A 10,469-nucleotide genomic window follows, 5' to 3' on the forward strand; every position below is an offset into this window, starting at 1 on the left:
GAAGGGACCCCTGCAAACATGGTCATGTCCACCGTGGGGCCCCTCTGCACTCTATGTGCATAGTGAGAACTTGGGGTGCTTGTAGGACACACAGGAGATGGTCTCCTTCCTGCTGACAGGTGACTTCTGAAAGGAGGAGGTCTCCTTAAGGAGGGGTGTGCTTCAAGGGAGGAACATTGGTCCTCTGGGCTGTTGCTCCCTGCCTCCTGCCAGTGACATCCATTTGGCTTGGTTCCCTCCACTTGTTACTTTAATTGGTCCTGTCTGTCAGGCTGCCCCTGCATAGCAACATCACTGGGACAGTTTGCTGCAGTGGATGCCAGTGCAGCAGTGACTGCCAACATTGGCTGGGCACCTTTCCCCCCTTTCTAGCCACTGTGTAACTTTCCCCTGGGGGAGGCAACTGGTGGCACCACAGCTGCATCACGGTTGGCCACCACAGTGCAGGCACAGCACAGGTTTGCTCTAGCCATTAGATTGAGACTGGACTATTGCCATTCGCTTTACATGAAGTTACCATTGAAGAGTGTTCAGAAACTGCAGCTAGTGCAGACTGCTACCAGGGACATGTGATCCAGCTACTACAGCAATTATATTGCTTCCAATCCTCTCCGAAGTCCAATTCAACAACAACTTTTATTGGCATAACAGCATAGACGTGCACAATCAGCAAGGGAGAAAACATATATCATTTGAAACATTCCTCTCCTCTTAGAAGCACAGCACAGATATTTAGCCACAGTCTCAATAATCTAAGGGTTATGAGATGACAATAGGAAGAGAGTCATATCACCATCAGATTGTCTCTCATGATTTCAAGGAAAAGGATCTAATGCATGGCATGAATATCGCAGTAAAATGTACAACGCAGGAGAACATGTTCAGTACTTTCTATATCCCTTGAACCACGACCACAAGACCTGTTGGAATGTGTAATTTTCTTAAACCTCCCATACAGCACAGCAGAAGGAAGGACATTAAAGCAAGCTAACATGAAGGCTCTCCGAAGTCCAATTCAAGGTGTTGGTTTCATCCTTCAAAGCACTACATGGCTTGGGACTTCGGTATTTGAAAGACCATCTTCTCCTGTATGCTCCTTCCTGACAGGAAGAGGCTCTCCTGACTTTCCCATCAATCAAAAAAACTTGTCTGATGGATGCACAAGAAAGGGCCTTTTCAGTGGCAGCCTTGTGATTATGGAACAACCTCCTCAAGGAGGTATGCCTGGCCCCCTTACTTTTGATCTTTATTAGACCGTTGAAGACAGTTTTATTTAGGGCTGCATTTGATTAATTTAGTTATTATTCATTGGGAGTCCTAATTGGACACTTTAAACTGTAGTCCTCTTTGTGTTTTTATAGCCATTGTTTTATTTCTATTGCAAGCCACCTTGAGTTTTGCAAGGTAGAAAAGTTGCAAATAAATGTTTTAAGTAAATAAAAGAAATGTATAAAACAAAATGTATAAGACAAAGGCTTGCATTTGCTTTTGTAGTCTCCCCCTAATTTTGTGCATACTGTGGTGCAGAGCGGTAAAGCAGCAGTACTGCAGTACTGTGGTCTGAACTCTGCTCACGACCTGAGTTTGATTCTGGCAGAAGCTGGATTCAGGTAGCCAGCCCAAGGTTGACTCAATCTTCCACACTTCCGAGGTCGGTAAAATGAGTACCCAGCTTGCTGGGGGGAAAGTGTAAAAGACTGGGGAAGGCAATGGCAAACCACCCCGTAAAAAGTCTGTTGTGAAAGCAACGTCACCCCAGAGTCAGAAACGACTGGTGCTTGCACAGGGGACCTTTCCTTTCCTTGTTTGATAAAATAATGCAGTTTGTATTAACCACTCTTGATATTTGCATGGCGATAGGACATATACCTTTAAATATTATAATACTAATAATGCTTAGTGGGCAATCTGGAATATTCTTTGTGAGAACCAATGTGGTGAAGTGGCTTGAGTGTCAGGCTAGAATTTGGAGATCCAGGTTCAGAATTCTACTCTGCCATGGAAGCTCACTGGGTGATCTTGGGTCTCAAAGTAACCTACTTTACAGGACTGGTTAGGATTACAATACCAACCTCCAGGGGAGGCTTGAAGATCCCCTGGAATTGCACTTAATCTCCAGACTATAAACTCCAGATTATAGAACTTTCTCTGGAGCCAATTTGATGTAGGAGAGCCAGTTTGGTGTAGTAGTTCAGAGCGCAGATTCTAATATGGGAGAACTGGGTTTAATTCCACACTCCTCCATATGCAGCTGCTGGCATGACCCTAAGTCAGTCACAGGTTCTCTCAGAGCTGTTCTCAAAAGAGCAATATCTGTCAGAGCTCTCAGCCCAACCTACCTCACAGGGTGTCTGTTGTGGGGAGAGGACAGGAAGGCGATTGTAAACTTCTTTGATTCTCCAAGTGAAGGGTGAAGTATAAGGGACAGAGTAAAAACCAGAACAGCCCGGGACGGGCATAAAACAACGTAGACTGTCACAAAAAACACTGGGATGCATCACAGAGATTCGAGAACAATATTCTAGAACAGAAAAAGCGGAAATCACAAGTCCTTATTACCCCATTCCGGGCCAAAAGGCCTCCGGAATAACTCCCGGAACAGGCCGGAACGGGCATCAGACAACCTGGGCTGCTATGCCCGTTCCGGGGTATTCCGGAGGCCTTTTGGCCCGGAACTAGGGTTGCCAAGTCCAATTTAAGAAATATCTGGGGACTTTGGGGGTGGAGCCAAAAGTCTTTGGGGGTGGAGCCAGGAGACCTTGGGGGCGGAGCTGAGAGCAAGGGTGTGACAAGCATAATTGAACTTCAAGGGAGTTCTGGCCATCACATTTAAAGGGACTGCACGAATTTTTAAATGCCTTCCTTCCATAGGAAATAATGAAGGATAGGGGCACCTTCTTTTGGGGCTCATAGAATTGGACCCCCTGGTCCAATCTTTTTGAAACTTGGGAGGTATTTTGGGGAGAGGCACTAGATGCTATACTGAAAATTTGGTGCCTCTGTCTCGAAAAACAGCCCCCCCCCAGAGCCCCCGATACCCGTGGATCAATTCCCCATCATTCCCTATGGGAATTGTTCATGGAGGTGCATGATGGCTCTGGGGGCGGGGCTTCCCCCGCCGGCCAGCTGGCTGAGGGAGGGGGGAAGCCTGTAAAACTGGGGGATCCCCCTCTGGGACCTGGGGATTGGGAAGCCTACCTGGAACGGGGTAATAAGGATGTGTGAGTTCTGTTTTTTCCATTCTAGAATACAGTTCTCGAGTGTCTGTAATGTATGCCAATGTTTTTTGTGGCAGCCTGGGTTGTTTGATGCCCGTTCTGGCCTGTTCCGAGGTGTTCTGGAGGCATTTTGGCCCGGAACGGGGTCATAAGGACATGTGAGTTCCGCTTTTTCTGTTCTAGAATATAGTTCTTGAGTGTCTGTGATGCATCCAAGTGTTTTTTGTAGCAGCCCAGGATATTTGATGCCCGTTCCGACCTGTTCCGAGGTGTTCCAGAGGCATTTTGGCCCGGAATGGGGTCATAAGGACCGGCCTGTTCCGGAGGCATTCTGGCCTGGAACAGGGTAATAAAGATTTGTGAATTCTGCCTTTTCTGTTCTAGAATATTGTTCTGGAGTGTCTATGATGCATCCCAGTGTCTTTTGTGACAGTCTATGTTGTTTTATACCTGTTCCGGCCCGTTTCGGCTTTTACCCTGTCCCGAAGTATAAACCCAATCTCCTCTTCCTCCTCTTTTCCTCCTTTTCCTCTTCTCCTCCCCTGGAGAAAGTGACTACTTTGCAGGCTGGACTCCATGACATTTAAAATGTACTGAGACCAGAGGCAGCTGCTACAATTTAATCATTTATTGTGCACATACTGATAACAGGAACAATAGCTACAACTAGGGTGGCCAGACCGTCCCGGGCACCCGGGAATGTCCCGGTTCTGGCCCCCTATTCCCGCCTCCCGGGCTGGCTATACCGGGACCATTTAGAGGTCCCGGTTTAGCCAGCCCCGGAGGCGGTGGGCCGCGGGCGCCGGCGGGGAAGGCGGCGAGTGAGGGAGGGAGCGTCCCTTCCCCGCCCGCGCGCGGGGCCCGGCGGCGGTGGTGGAGGCCTCTCCGTGGCCTCCGCTGGTCGCTGGAAGCCCTCCAGAGACTCTGGAGGGCCTCCAGCGACCAGCGGAGGCCGCGGAGAGGCCACGGAGCAGCCGGCGCTGGTCCCAGAAGGCCTTCCAGAGACTCTGGAGGGCCCCCAGCGACCAGCGGAGGCCGCGGAGAGGCCGCGGAGCAGCCGGCGCTGGTCCCGGAAGGCCTTCCAGAGTTTCTGGAAGGCCTTCCGGGACCAGCGCCGACCAGCGAAGGCCTCTCCGCGGCCTCCGCTGGTCGCTGGGGGCCCTCCAGAGATTCTGGAGGGCCCCCAGCGACCAGCGGAGGCCGCGGAGCAGCCGGCGCTGGTCCCGGAAGGCCTTCCAGAGACTCTGGAAGGCCTTCCGGGACCAGCGCCGACCAGCGAAGGCCTCTCCGCGGCCTCCGCTGGTCACTGGGGGCCCTCCAGAGACTCTGGAGGGCCTCCAGCGACCAGCGGAGGCCGCGGAGAGGCCGCGGAGCAGCCGGCGCTGGTCCCGGAAGGCCTTCCAGAGACTCTGGAAGGCCTTCCGGGACCAGCGCCTACCAGCGAAGGCCTTTCCGCGGCCTCCGCTGGTCGCTGGGGGCCCTCCAGAGACTCTGGAGGGCCTCCAGCGACCAGCGGAGGCCGCGGAGAGGCCGCGGAGTAGCCGGCGCTGGTCCCGGAAGGCCTTCCAGAGACTCTGGAAGGCCTTCCGGGACCAGCGCCGACCAGCGAAGGCCTCTCCGCGGCCTCCGCTGGTTGCTGGGGGCCCTCCAGAGACTCTGGAGGGCCTCCAGCGACCAGCGGAGGCCGCGGAGAGGCCGCGGAGCAGCCGGCGCTGGTCCCGGAAGGCCTTCCAGAGACTCTGGAAGGCCTTCCGGGACCAGCGCCGACCAGCGAAGGCCTCTCTGCGGCCTCCGCTGGTCGCTGGAGGCTTGCCTGGGCTTGCCTGGCTGCTGCGCCGCTGCCCGCCCCCGTCCCGCTCAGCTGCTCGGCAGCTGGGCCCTCCAGTGCAGGTGGAGGCCGGGGTGGGCATCGGAGAGTCCGGTGCTGGTTGTTGGAGGCCCTCCAGCGACCAGCGCCGGCCTCCCCGCCGCCGCCGCTCGACTCGCCGCCGCCGCCCGACTCGCCGCCGCCGCCGCTGGACTCTCCGCCGACCGCCACCCTGGAAGCAGGTAAGGGGGCCGAAAGCGGGGGGGGGGCGGCCTTCCTTTCTTCCCTCCCTCTTCCCTTCTTTCCTTTCTTCCTTCCTTACTTCCCTCCCTCCCTTCCCTCCCTCCTCCCTTCCTTCCTTCCTTCCTTCCTTTCTTCCTTCCTTCCCTCCCCCCTCCCTCCCTCCCTCCCTTCCTTCCTTCCTTCCTTCCTTCCTTCCTTCCTTCCTTCCTTCCTTCCTTCCTTCCTTCCTTCCTTCCTTCCTTCCTTCCTTCCTCCCTCCCTCCCTCCCTTCCCTTCCCTTCCCTCCTCCCTTCCCTCCTCCCTTCCTTCCCTCCTTATGTTCTTATGTGACACAGAGTGTTGGACTGAATGGGCCACTGGCCTGATCCAACAGGGCTTCTCTTATGTTCTTCTGTGACACAGAGTGTTGGACTGGATGGGCCACTGGCCTGATCCAACAAGGCTTCTCTTATGTTCTTCTGTGACACAGAGTGTTGGACTGGAGGGGCCACTGGCCTGATGCAACAGGGCTTCTCTTATGTTCTTATGTGACCAGAGTGGTGGACTGGATGAGCCACTGGCCTGATGCAACAGGGCTTCTCTTATATTCTTATGTGGCACAGAGTGTTGGACTGGAGGGGCCACTGGCCTGATGCAACAGGGCTTCTCTTATGTTCTTAGGTGACCAGAGTGGTGGACTGGATGAGCCATTGGTCTGATGCAACAGGGCTTCTCTTATATTTTTATGTGGCACAGAGTGTTGGACTGGAGGGGCCACTGGCCTGATGCAACAGGGCTTCTCTTATATTCTTATGTGGCACAGAGTGTTGGACTGGAGGGGCCACTGGCCTGATGCAACAGGGCTTCTCTTATGTTCTTATGTGACGCAGAGTGTTGGACTGGATGGGCCACTGGCCTGATCCAACAGGGCTTCTCTTATGTTCTTATGTGATGCAGAGTGTTGGACTGGATGGGCCACTGGCCTGATGCAACAGGGCTTCTGTTATGTTCTTATGTGACGCAGAGTGTTGGACTGGATGGGCCACTGGCCTGATCCAACAGGGCTTCTGTTATGTTCTTATGTGACGCAGAGTGTTGGACTGGATGGGCCACTGGCCTGATCCAACAGGGCTTCTGTTATGTTCTTATGTGACGCAGAGTGTTGGACTGGATGGGCCACTGGCCTGATCCAACAGGGCTTCTGTTATGTTCTTATGTGACGCAGAGTGTTGGACTGGATGGGCCATTGGCCTGATCCAACATGGCTTCTCTTATGTTCTTATGTGACAATACTGACTTTGGTGGACCCAAGCACTGATTCAGTGTAAGGGAGCTTTGTGTTTGTGACTGGAGTGCACAATACTGACTTTGGTGGACCCAAGCACTGATTCAGTGTAAGGGAGCTTTGTGTTTGTGTCTTCTGGTGCAATTTTGTTCTCAGATCCTGTATTTACTTCATCAGTATATGGGATAAGGCACTTTCTCAACTGTGCTGCATAATGCAGCCTATTTATTTTGTCCTGTTTGCTCTGTTGGCTCTATCTGCGCCACCTTCATCACTTTCGGGGTGTGGATCCCCCAGCCTGTCGGTCACTTCCGGGTTCCTGTCCTGCATCTCGACCTGTGTTATTAGTGGCAGGCTGCTTCGGCGGGCCGCTGCGCCGGCCCCCTGGGTCCCACAATGATGGGACCGATGCCACAGGGACGGGCTCGAAACACTCTATAACCCCTCAAAAGAACAGCAGTCTAGCTCGCTTCCCCCGAGCCCTGCCACCATAAGCCTCAAGGGGGCTCATTTTGCGGCATCTCCCGGCGGGAGGGTGGCACCCGCACGGGACACATATCAAATGAAAGAGGGGGCGCAGGGCTATCAGAAACAGCCGGCGGAGGGAGTCGGGAGACCACCCCACTGGGGGATCCACACCCCGAAAGTGATGAAGGTGGCGCAGATAGAGCCAACAGAGCAAACAGGACAAAATAAATAGGCTGCATTATGCAGCACAGTTGAGAAAGTGCCTTATCCCATATACTGATGAAGTATATACAGGATTTGAGAACAAAATTGTTTCCGGCGGTGATATTTGGGGGATTTTTGGGGACGTCACAGGAAGTGCTGTGAAGTCACTTCCTGTTTCCGGCAGTGGCATTTGGGGGAAATGATGTCATTTGGGGGAAGTGATGTCACTTCCCGTTTCCGGCAGGTGATGCGGGGAAATGATGTCACAGGAAGTGGTGTCACTTCCTGTTTCCGGCGGTGGCATGACATCACCGGAAGTGACGTCACCGGAAGTGACGTCACTTCCTGTTTCCGGCGGCGCGGGCGCTTCGCGCGCGCACCCCTGCCTCCCCCCTTCCCCCCCAAGGTATCCCTGGCTGGCCTTCAGACATTATGGTCACCCTAGCTACAACAGGCCCCCAAACCAGGCTGAAACTGGCTAAATAATTCTCCAGCAGGTGGCTTTTCCCCCAAGCCTACGGTGGCTCAAATAGTCCAAATACATAACACTCCTTCCCCCTTAGGTATAATAGTCATGAAGGATTCATGGCAAGGATGTCATGCTGTGATTGACGTGGGTGCTGGGCTAGGGTACGTGGCACCCCTAGATTTTGCTCATGTGGTTCTACATCCTTGGGTTCACCCCCTGTATCAGGCCTGGTCCCTATTGATTCTTGCTCAAGCCCTGCAGACCCTTCTGACTCTCTTAATTCTACTGTAGCCTCCAAGTGATGGTGCTCACTATCATTGCATTGGAAGAAATTAGTTCTGGCAATTGCCTCCTTATTTGGTCCACATGCCAGCGTAACTCACAGCCATCAGGAGTCTCTGCCCTGTATGGCCCTGTTGCCCACATGACCTTGGTGGGGATCCATGTGGGCCAGTCCCATAGTTACAGATAAACACTGGGTCCAATGGCAAGAATGAGTGAGGTGCCCCCCATGCTTCTCCTTCTGTTAGAGGATGCTCCTCCATCAAGTCAGGGTGAAGGTACTCCAGCAATGTTATCCACTTCTGATGCATCAATAGCTTGGCAGGACTCTTTCCTGTAGTTATGCATAGGGTCATATGTTAGAAAATCCACCAACTAACTGTTGGTTCTATTCACCATTGACAATCTCTGTGAGGGCATCTTTAGTCATTCTCACCATCCACTCAGTTTGGCCATTTGTTGATGGGTGGAACAGGACAGAGGTCATATGGTGGATCAATCCATTCACCAGGAACGACCAGAACTTTGCAGCTGTGAATTGGGCCTCATTGTGTGGCACAATGGTGTCCAGTAGTCCATGTGTTGTGAACAACCTCCTCAGTGCCCTTATGACAATGTGGGAGTTTGTGGAACCAACTTGGATAACCTCTAATCACTTGGAATATGAGTCTACAATGATCAGGAAGATCTGGCTCTGGAATGGACCAGCAGTCAATGTGCAATCTTGACCACCTCTCACCCCACTGAGGTCCCTCCCCTCCCCAACCCCACCCTCCCCAGGCTCCAGCCACAAATCTCCAGGCATTTCCCAGCTTGTAGTTGCAGATAAAATGGAGGATGGCAGAATGATTTTATAAGCTGTCATGGGTTTCTGTTGGGGATAAAAGAGTAAAATATCCAAATAAATAAATAATCTAGGAGAAGGTTGGGATCTTGGAGCAAAATGAAGGGACACAAATGGCTGTAATCAAAGATGTTAATCCGTTTTAGGCTGCTCTTGCACTGTTGACTTAAAGGAGCAGGCTGGTATCAGTGAATTTTAATGTTATTGATTGTGAAGTGTTTATTGTAAATTAATGTTAAAAAATAAAATGCTGTCAATTTGTCATGAGGACCAACTGTGTGTCTCTGTCCTCGATAATTGATATCTAAAAGAAAGCCTGGGGCCACAAAGAGAAGTACAGATGTTAAAAGGGAACATCCATGCCTTCATTAGTAACTTGTACTTAATGGTTACTGTATTGTTTATGCTGCAATTTGCTTGAATTTACCTCAAATGAGGATAAGCAGCAGCAGCTGAACTAATCATTGCTTGTCTTTCCCCCAGGGAATGTGCATGTTTGTATTTCTTGGTTGGAGGGATCTCTCAGAAAGTTATAAACTGAACTGTAATTATTCCCATACAATATGCAATGCAACACAAGGATGTTCCAGGGGTCTCACCTTGCAAAACATGCAGCAGTGTTTGTTTGCAATTATCACACACGAGATCCACATGCAAAGTGCTTCATGCGCAGAAATGCTTTCTAAGTAAGTTCCATGTGCATGTTTGTGTGAAATGGTCTCATTGACACTTAAATGGGAGTGAAGAGGGCTTAATTGTTCTCTGAATTATAGCTTTATGTATTAGTAGAACAGTGAAGGCTAAAAGTAGCAGCATATCCGAGGCTTTTCGTCTTCCAAATGCATCCTGGTAAATCATGGAAGATAGATTTTTGGCTATCTGTACAGGGTAGTTACTGCTGAGCAAGATACAGGAATAGTGTCAGTTAGAATGAAGCCCCACTCTCAGGAAAAAGATTCACAAATCCTAGGTTTCAAAAATGGAAAATATCTTTATGCCAAATGCCTTACTGTGGTTTTCTATGCACTTGCCTGCGAGGGAGGTTTAGGTAAAATAATGAACAGAAAGCCCAAGCCCAAAGAAAGCTGATTCATCCCCAACCCAGGGCCAGCGGCCGGCTCCAAGCGAGCTGTAAAATCAATCTGTCACTACTCACCGCATTATAGATCAGTGGAGAGATTCTGACTGCAGTGAAAGCCTCTGTCGAGCCGCCATATGGGGCTTCTCCTTTTCTAGCCAGAGCCAAACTTGAAAGAAACAGTGACTTGGTGACCAAAGCAGACTGACTTCAATCTTTAAGGAGAATGGCAGCTGATACAAAACACGTTTCTAACTGGTTGCTATAAATATTAAAATGTATGTCTGCAATTTAATAGAGTTTTTGTAATACCCAGAAACGTAATCCCAGTCTTCAGTTATGTTGTTCAAATGCCTTTTGCATTGTGGAATTTTTATCCAGTAAGGGGAGCAATTGTGAAATGAAGCTTTTCCATTTGGCTTTTGCTATACATAAAAGGACAATGTACAAGATCTCTCACTTGAAGACTTAAGTGCTAGGGTTGCCAATAGCCCAAGAGAAAAAAAAATGTCCTGCCCCTTTGACAGAGACTTAATGGGAAGTTATTTACCAGATGATGTAATTTACCTCTGTGCTATGAAAAGCTTCAACA

Source organism: Heteronotia binoei, chromosome 8 (genome assembly GCF_032191835.1).
Source record: "Heteronotia binoei isolate CCM8104 ecotype False Entrance Well chromosome 8, APGP_CSIRO_Hbin_v1, whole genome shotgun sequence".
Taxonomy (NCBI): domain Eukaryota; kingdom Metazoa; phylum Chordata; class Lepidosauria; order Squamata; family Gekkonidae; genus Heteronotia; species Heteronotia binoei.